This window comes from Delphinus delphis, chromosome 7 (genome assembly GCF_949987515.2).
Source record: "Delphinus delphis chromosome 7, mDelDel1.2, whole genome shotgun sequence".
In the NCBI taxonomy this organism is placed as follows: domain Eukaryota; kingdom Metazoa; phylum Chordata; class Mammalia; order Artiodactyla; family Delphinidae; genus Delphinus; species Delphinus delphis.
The window spans coordinates 33,323,035-33,332,383 of NC_082689.1; positions in this window are offsets into that span (position 1 = coordinate 33,323,035).

Below are 9,349 nucleotides of genomic sequence, written 5' to 3' on the forward strand. Positions count from 1 at the left end.
ATTGGAGACTGACACCACCCCCCTCATCCTCTGGACCTAAAAGCAAACTTAAGTCTCTCTCTTTCTGAAATAAGCAAAGTTTTTAAACAAAACAAAATAAACAAACAAAAACCTTTGCTTTTGGAACCTAGATCTTTGTCCCATCTCCTTCCTTCTCTTTTTATATAACTTTTGAAATTTTAGTTAGCCTAGCTTCTGGGGTAACCCTTCCCTTTAAGAACAAAATAGAATCATCTGAACCTCCCATCCTGAATGACTCACAGCAGGAGAACACAGCCTTTCCCTAAGCATGTGAAAGATCCCAATCCTAGAGGAGGAGGACCTACATTTTCCACAGATTTACCTGATTTGGTCTGGACTTCTCTACTGACACATTGTAAGAGCTTTTCCTTGCAAATGCAAGACGCTGAGCTCTGCTTTCCTCCAAAGAGTAGCAACAGGACCCCTCCTTTATTCTCTAAGCTACACTAAAATATGGTTAAAATTTTTGCTAAGGCTTAGAATTTCTTTAAAAAATAAGTTTCACATAATAAAAGAAATCTTAAAACAGGATATCAGATCTCCTGGCTCCCTGTAGTCCTTGAACCACATCAATACTTGCCCAGTGGATTCACTTCTCCCTTTGAAAGGAGTATTCCTTAGCCTATAGCCACTAGCCATGTTTCTAGGATCCAGTCCTGTCCTCTCCCTGCATCCAGCTGAAGTTCATCCACTCATCCCCCCATCCATCCTTTCATTCTTTCATTTATATAATCAATAAATGTTTATTGTTTATTGAACTATGTGCCATTCACTAGTCTAGATATAATGATATAGAAAGGAACAAGGGAGCCAAGTTCCTTCCTCTCATGCTTTCATGGCACTTACCTGTGTTTGTTTTCTATTGCTGTTTAAAAAGTTAACACAAACCTAGCAATTCAAAATCACACATATTTGTTATCTCACAGTTTCCATGGATCAAGAGTCCAGGCACGACTTAGCTGGGTCCTCTGCTCAGAATCTCTCGAGGTTGCAATCAAGGCGTCAGCCAAGCTGTGTTCTCATCCAAAGGCTTCTCTGGGGAAGAATCTCCTTTTAAGCTCATTCAGATGTTGACTGTCTGCCAGGGGCTGCTCTCAGCTCCTAGAGGCCTCTACAGTTTCTCGCCATGTGGCCTTCTCCATAACTGTTCTCACAACATAGTAGCGTATTCATTTGAGCCAACAGGGAGAGTCTCTCTTGCTCCAATCGGCTAAGACTGAGTTGTATATAACATAACATAATCATGGGGGGTGGCATCCCATCACCTTTGCCTTATTCTATTGATTAGAAGCAAGTCATAGTTTCCATCATTCTCCAAGGGAAGGGATTTTACAAGGATGTGAATGATTGGGGGGTCACCTTAGATTACGTTTACCACATTACCTTTTAGCAAGGAGAGACAATATGAGAGGGAGAGCTATTCTACCTTAAAAGAACTTACCAGGGAAGGCTTGTTTGAGGAAGTATCACTTGACCTGGGATTTGAATGATGAAAAGGATTCTATCAGAATGATCTCTGCAAGGCAGAGATCTGGTAGAAGAGCCTTTTTGGCTTAGGAAACAAGCAAAAGCCCTGAACTAGTTAAGACAATCTTGGTATGTCTGATGAATGAAAAGGGGGACTGTTTATTGGAGCATAGGAGACATAGTTAGAGAGGTAGGCATGCCCCACATCATACAAGGTTAATAGGCCATAGTAAAGGTGTAGATAATTTGCCTATTTGTTCTCAGTTCCACTCCCTTCCCTTCTCTTCTTTGTTCAGAGACTGACTCCTACAAACGAAATTTCCAAGACTCCCTTGCCTACTGGCTTCCAGTTAGGTTCAGCCAATGGGAAGTACAAAACTAAGTCCAAGCTCCTCTCATTCATTCCTTTGTTCAGCAAGTATTTATTGTCTACTGTGCTCCAGGCTCTGTACTGTGCTACTTTGGATACATTAAGCAAAGCGGTCAAAGCCTCTGCTCTCAGGAGCTCTATGCTACCAAAGAATTTACAGTTCCTCAAACACACCTTTATGCCTTTACACTTGAACTTATATCTGCCAAGAATGCCCTTTCTCCCCGATTGTCTTATTAATTTTTGCCCACCATACAACATCCAGGTCAGACAGTACTACCTCTAAGAGGATTCCCCTGACCCCAAATCCCAAACAGAAATAATTATTCCCTCTTTGTGTTACCTCTATACCTTTTATAAGCTTCTAATGTTGCACTTGTCAGGCTGCGTTCTGCTTACTTGCTTTCATTTTCTCCCCTACTAGATTGTAAGCAGCATAAAAAGAGGGATGATCTCTTATTTATCACTCTATCCCCAGCAACAAGTACAGTAACTAGCACAGAATAGGTTCTCAATAAAGATTGTTGAAAAAACAAACAAAAAGAAAAAAGAAGATCGTTGGAAAAAAAAGAACAGCTATGAAATTCTAGGACTCTTCCCTAAGGATATAGTCAGAAAGGCAGACAAAGACATCTATCACATTTTTTTTTTTTTTTGGCTATACTGCATGGCTTGTGGGATTTTAGTTCCCTGACCAGGGATGGAACACTGGTCCTCGGCAGTGAGAGCACGGAGTCCTAACCACTGGACGGCCAGGGAACTCCCTGTCATGTTATTTATAGTAGTAACAAGTTGAAAATAATTCAAATATCCAACAATAAAGGAACAGTTGGGTAAATTATGACATAAAAGGAATGGAATACTATAGAGCTATTAAAATGGTACTTACAAAAAATAATTAATGGCATGAGGACATGACCATGATACAGTGTTAAATTGGGAAATCAGAATGTTAAATGTAAATAATATATTATCTCAACCATATGTATATAAGATTCTCTGTATAATTCTCTGTATAAATACATACTATTGGGACTTCCCTGGTGGCGCAGTGGTTAAGAATCTGCCTGTCAATTCAGGGGACACAGGTTCGAGCCCTGGTCCGGGAAGATCCCACATGCCACAGAGCAACTAAGCCCATGTACCACAACTACTGAGCCTGTGCTCTAAAGCCCACGAGCCACAACTACTGAGCCTGCGTGCCACAACTACTGAAGCCCACGCCCCTAGAGCCCGTGCTCCGCAGTAAGAGAAGCCACCACAATGAGAAGCCCGCACACCGCAAGGAAGAGTAGCCCCTGTTCCCCGCGACTAGAGAAAGCCCCGCGCGCAGCAACGAAGACCCAGCACAGCCAAAACTTAATTAATTTAAAAAATAATACACACACACAGAAGAGCTATTAAAAAAATACATACTATCTATTGAAGAATAGACATCAAAACAAAATTGTTGTCTCTGTATGAATATTTTTTTCCTTTTTTATACTTTTAAATATTTTCAATAATAAACATGCAAGGGACTTCCCTTGTGGTCCAGTGGTTAAGACTCTGCGCTCCCAATGCAGGGGTCCCAGGTTTGATCCCTGGTCAGGGAACTAGATCCCACATGCATGCCACAACAAATATCCCGAGTGCTGCAACTAAGACCGGGCACAGCCAAATAAATAAATAAAAATAAATATTAAAAAATAATAATAATAAACATGCAAGGCCTTTAAAATCAGAAAAATGGTTTGCTATATTTAAAACAACTGTTTTGGGGACTTTGCTGGTGGTCCAGTGGTTAAGACTCCACGCTCCCAATGCAGCGGGCCCAAGTTCAATCCCTGGTCAGGGAACTAGATTCCACATGCATGCTGCACTAAGAGTCCACATACCACAGTGAAGATCCTGCACTCTGCAATGAAGATCCCACGTGCAGAAACTAAGAAACTAAGACCTGGTGCAGCCAAATAAATAAAAATAAATATTAAAAAATACAGTTATGAACGATGTCTATACGGTGCCTGAATTCCAAAATTTTTGTTTTTTCAATAGAGGCATTTTCCTTTATTAAATTTTAGGTACCTCCACCTACCCCATATTAATCTCATAATCATGTATACCTTTGGTATGAGTTAGTTGATAACATAATTTCTTTCTAACAGTTAATCTAGAAAACATCTTTCGGAGGAAAAAGAATATGAGGATATTGATTGTTTGGGTTTGCGAGTTGTCCAAAAGGAAACCAGATATTGAAAAGAAAGAGGAAGGAAGCTTAGAGACACGATTACTACGTAAATTTGTCTGGGTTGGCCATGTCTATGGCTAAGGTATTATACATGATCCTTATTTTATTTTCACACACACTTCCAAAAAAGCAATTACTCAAATGTATATACAAAAGAGGAGCAAACACTGAACTCATATCTCCCAACTCAGTCCAGGGTTCATACCCTTAATCTTGTTTTTTTTTCTTTAGTTTTAAAAAATTATTTATTTATTTGGCTGAGCTGGGTCTTAGTGGTGGCACGTGGTATCTTTGTTGCGGTATGAGGGATCTTTAGTTGCAGCAGGCATGCAGGATCCAGTTCCCTGACCAGGGATGGACCCCGGGTGCCCTGCCTTGGGAGCGAGGAGTCCCAACCACAGGACCACCATGGAAGTCCCCGTACCCTTAATCTTGTTCTCTCCTTTTATTCAACTTTATTATTAATCAACTTTTTTTTTTTTTTTTTTTTTGGCTGCAGTGCGAGGCATGTGGGATCTTTGTTCCCGGACCAGGGATCTAACCCATGCCCCCTGCATTGGAAGCACAGAGTCTTAACCACTGCACCACCAGGGAAGTCCCATATTAATCAACTCCTGATTGTCAGAATTACAAGTCTGTTACTTGCAAATCTGTACTAAAAGTGTTATCTACTCATTTATTCAACTAATATGTATTAAGCACCTATTATGTGCCCATCAGTGAATAAAACACAAAGATCTCTGTCTTCTTGACACTTCATTCTAGCAGAGGGAGGCAGGCAGTAAATAAAAGACATGAAAAATAAGTAAAGTATCTAGTATGTAGAAGGTGCCAAGTACTGTGGAAAAAGAAAATGAAGACAAGTTAATAGTGATTGAATTTGGAGTAGGGAGGTCAATCAGGTAATAGTATAAAATATGATAGGGTAAGATTTGTTGAGAAAGTAAAATTTGAGCAAAGATGGGAAGACACTGGCTTTTTTGGAAGATCTAAACAACCTGTGTGACCAGTTCTTGAGAGCTTAGAGGACACTGGCAAAAGAGATAGGTGATGGACTGTGTTAAGCATTTGGTCTTTATCCTACCAGTGCTGGGCAACCATTAAAGGGTGTTAAACAGAGGAGTGGCATGATCAAATATGCATCTTGCACAAATCATTCAGACTGCTAGATGGAGACTGGTTTAGAATGAGCGGATCGGAGTTCATTTAGAAGGCTACCTAGCTCAGCAGGAGAGAAGACCTTTATGTTAAGAATCCTTTATACCAAAAGGGCTATGTAACCCAAAGTTAATAATAGAACTAATAGTTCATTGTCGTAGCTAATTATTAAAAACCAGCCACATTTTCAGAGATACTTCAACTCTACTTTAGACTAGTTCAATCTCAAAGTTACCAAATCTCAAAATTACCAGTTAAAATAGGAACTCAGGGGAATTCCCTGGTGGTCCAGTGGGTAAGACTCCACGCTCCCAATGCAGGGGACCTAGGTTCAATCCCTGGTCAGGGAACTAGACCCCACATGCATGCTGCAACTAAAGATCCCATGTGCTGCAACTAAGACCCGGCACAGCCAAAATAAATGAATAAATAAATAAATAATAAAATAAAATAAATAAATGACAAAGTACTACTGTATAGCACAGGGAACTATATTCAATATCTTGTAATAACGTATAATGAAAAAGAATATGAAAAGGAATATATATATATGTGTTTTTTTTGTTTTTTTTTAAATTTTTTTGCAGTACGCGGGCCTCTCACCGTTGTGGCCTCTCCTGTTGCGGAGCACAGGCTCTGGACGCGCAGGCTCAGCGGCCATGGCTCACGGGCCCAGCCGCTCCGCGGCATGTGGGATCTTCCCAGACCGGGGCACGAACCCGCATCCCCTGCATTGGCAGGCGGACTCTCAACCACTGCGCCACCAGGAATATATATATATGTATAACTGAATCACTTTGCTGTACAACAGAAGCTAACACAACATTGTAAATCATCTATACTTCAATTAAAAAAAATTACTTCCTTTAAAAAAAAAATAGGAACTCAGGTACAAGGAATAAAATAGGGATGAAACAGGGCACAAGGTGGGCTGCTATACTTTCAGAAAGAGACAGAAACTTAAAACCGGGGTGAGTTTTAACCCAAAGTTTAAAATCCTAAGCCCCAGAACTATCATTGCAGAATCTCTTCCTGTCTGTGATCACGGGAAAAGGTGAGATGAGGCTTGTAGCTGGAATTCAGGTAAACCGTGGGGAGAAGGATGCAGAGTATGGGCAACAGGCAGCTGTCCTACAGGAAGTGTGGCTACTTTGGCATGAGTGGCAGAGACACTGGTGCTCCATAAACATATCATCTGCTCCCAAATTTTTCCAGCTCCTTCATGAAGCTGTAGTAGAAGTAATGTGTGTCATTTCCGACCAAAGCACAGAAGAGCTGGTGTTACACTCCAGCTATTTCCTTCTCACAACAGTCAAGAAGGCCAAGTACTCCAGCTAGTACAACTACAAGATGGTGCAGACTCCATTAGCTTGGGTCCCTGATAACTGAGTGGAACCCCACATTAACCTACACTGGACACTTATCTTGAGTGAAAAATATACTTTTATATTAAGGTACAGAGATTACAGAATAGTTATTGAGCATATTCTAGTATAACATGTGTTACCTTCGACAGATAAAGTAACCAAATGAGAGGTAACATCAGTGTAAGACTATTATTAAGTCAGCACATTTTTACAAAACTGGGCTGTGATTCACAAATGAGAATTATGAAGGAGAATAGCTAATATCTTTTAAAATTAGTGAAACAAACTACTGGATATCTCATTAAAAAATACAAAGATTAAAAAAAATAATAGGGCTTCCCTGGTGGCGCAGGGGTTGAGAGTCCGCCTGCCAATGCAGGGGATGTGGGTTCGTGCCCCGGTCCGGGAAGATCCCACAATGCCGCGGAGCGGCTAGGCCCGTGAGCCATGGCCGCTGAGCCTGCACGTCCGGGGCCTGTGCTCCGCAACGGGAGAGGACACAACAGCGAGAGGCCCGCGTAACGCAAAAAAAAAAAAAAAAAAAAAAGAACCATATCAAGTTATCAAGTTACTGGATCAATTCAAGCAGTACCTTTTTTTTTTTTTTTAACCAAGCAGAATGGCAAAATTCAGCATCCATAGAGTACCTCCTTACGTCAGGAAACTATCTAAATCTCTCCCATTTGTAATTAAAGGAAACAATTAGATGTAGTGGGGAAAAAACATTAAACCAAAGCTTTAGGAACAGCTCTATTGATTCTGTGACCTTGAGCAAATCATTTCACGTCTCTAGGCTTCAATTCCTCAGCTGTAAAATAAGTTTGGAGTATCTATCCCTGTTTCCCTTCAACTTTAAACTTATTATTTATTTACATCACTGACTTTCCTATATTAAAAAAATTATACATGACAGGTTACATTTTTACCCTAAGCTGAAAACAGAAATATTTGAGCAAAAGCTTTTCTACAGTAATTACTTTATATTAGTGAAAAATGTAGTGATTCTTTTTTAAAAATTATTTCATGAACTAGTTAGACCTATTTGTATAATGTTGAGTCCTGAGTTATATGATTTTACAGAAAAGAAATCATTGTTTTCACATTTTTCTTCTTAAGAAATCGTGATTCCTGCTGTTCATAGCCAAAATTTAGAAGCAAGAGATTTGCCCACTTACATACTAATATGTGATCAGAGTATATAATTTGCCCTTCATGATGCCCAGAAAGGTCTGAATCATACCTTACAACTTATTCAGAAATACTATGACTAGGGAATTCCCTGGCAGTCCAATGGTTAGGGCTCTGCACTACCATTGCAGTGGGCACAGGTTCAATCCCTGGTCGGGGAACTAAGACCCCGCAAACGGCATGGCCAAAATAAATAAATAAATAAATTTATCAGTAAGCATTTGTTGAACCCCTTTTGGGTGTATAACTTTACACAAATGCTATAACAACTAAATTTTATTTATTTTTAATTTTTTTTTTAGTACAACTAAATTTTAAAAGCTCTCTATTTCAGTATGGTGAGCATAACACAGTTAATGTTGTCAAAGAAGCATTAAAAGCATATTTCTAATTATTTCATGTACAATTATTTGATGTGTGAAAATCTTATTTCCCCAGAAAGACATAATATTGGAGAGTAGTGGCTAAATCATATGCCACTACATACCCAGAAAATGTTCAATAAATAGTAACTGAAGTGAAAAGCCAATTGAGGACACAAAACAAGGCAAAAATATTTGATCCTGAATAGGCTTATTTGTATCTTGAGGATTAGAAAAAAATCATAATTAACATTTATTTCTTAATGCACATTTTCCAATGTTTAATACTTTTTCTATACTTTTTCCAGTTACTAAGCATGTCAACAGTTTCTCACTTAGATGCTGAGGCTGTTGCATAAGCTTTTGAAATGCACTGAAGTTAGAAAACAAGACTGTTTTATGGCCTTACACTCTAGTTTTTCTGGCTTTTGATAAATATTTATCTGGCCTTTCATAATGACCTCCAAAAAACTGCACTGGATTATCTGCTTGCAGAAATTACGCAAATAATTTCAAGAGCAGCTGAAGCTACTGTAATACTCATCTTCACGACCTTCACCCTGTGCCAAACAAGTACATATTCATCCTTTTTAGATGCCCCTGAAACACAAAAATATCTACATCAAAACTTACTTTTTCCTTTCTTAATCTTGAATTTCCCTAGTAAAAATTGATTAGATATTTAGAGCTAAAATGTGATGTTTTTATTTTCCAAACATAAAACAAATCACACTTTAAAATTTGAACCTCTTCCACTTGAATGTGTTCCTTTTCCCTTCAACTAAAAGACTATATTTTTTAACTGTACAATTCAGTGGAGTTTATTATTTTATTAATGTATAGCTGATGTACTATATTATATAAGTTACAGATATGTAAAAGACCATTTTTAAAACCTCCTTTGCAGTAGGAAATCAAGTCCTACAACAAATTTAGGATAAAATCTTTGTTTAAATTTGGTCTCAAAAATGTTCAAAAAGCAAGGTGACTACCTACTCTTTTTTATGGAGAGAAATCCAATTTTCAGTTATAAAAATAGCAATTTAAAAGCAGGCTGATCATGGGCTGCTCTCAAGGCACAACCCCATTTCACTCAGCATGAGGCTTACAGTATCTCTGGCATCTTTAATATACTTTTGCTTCAAAACCATCATTGCCTTCTACTGGCTAACTCTGCTCTTGGGGT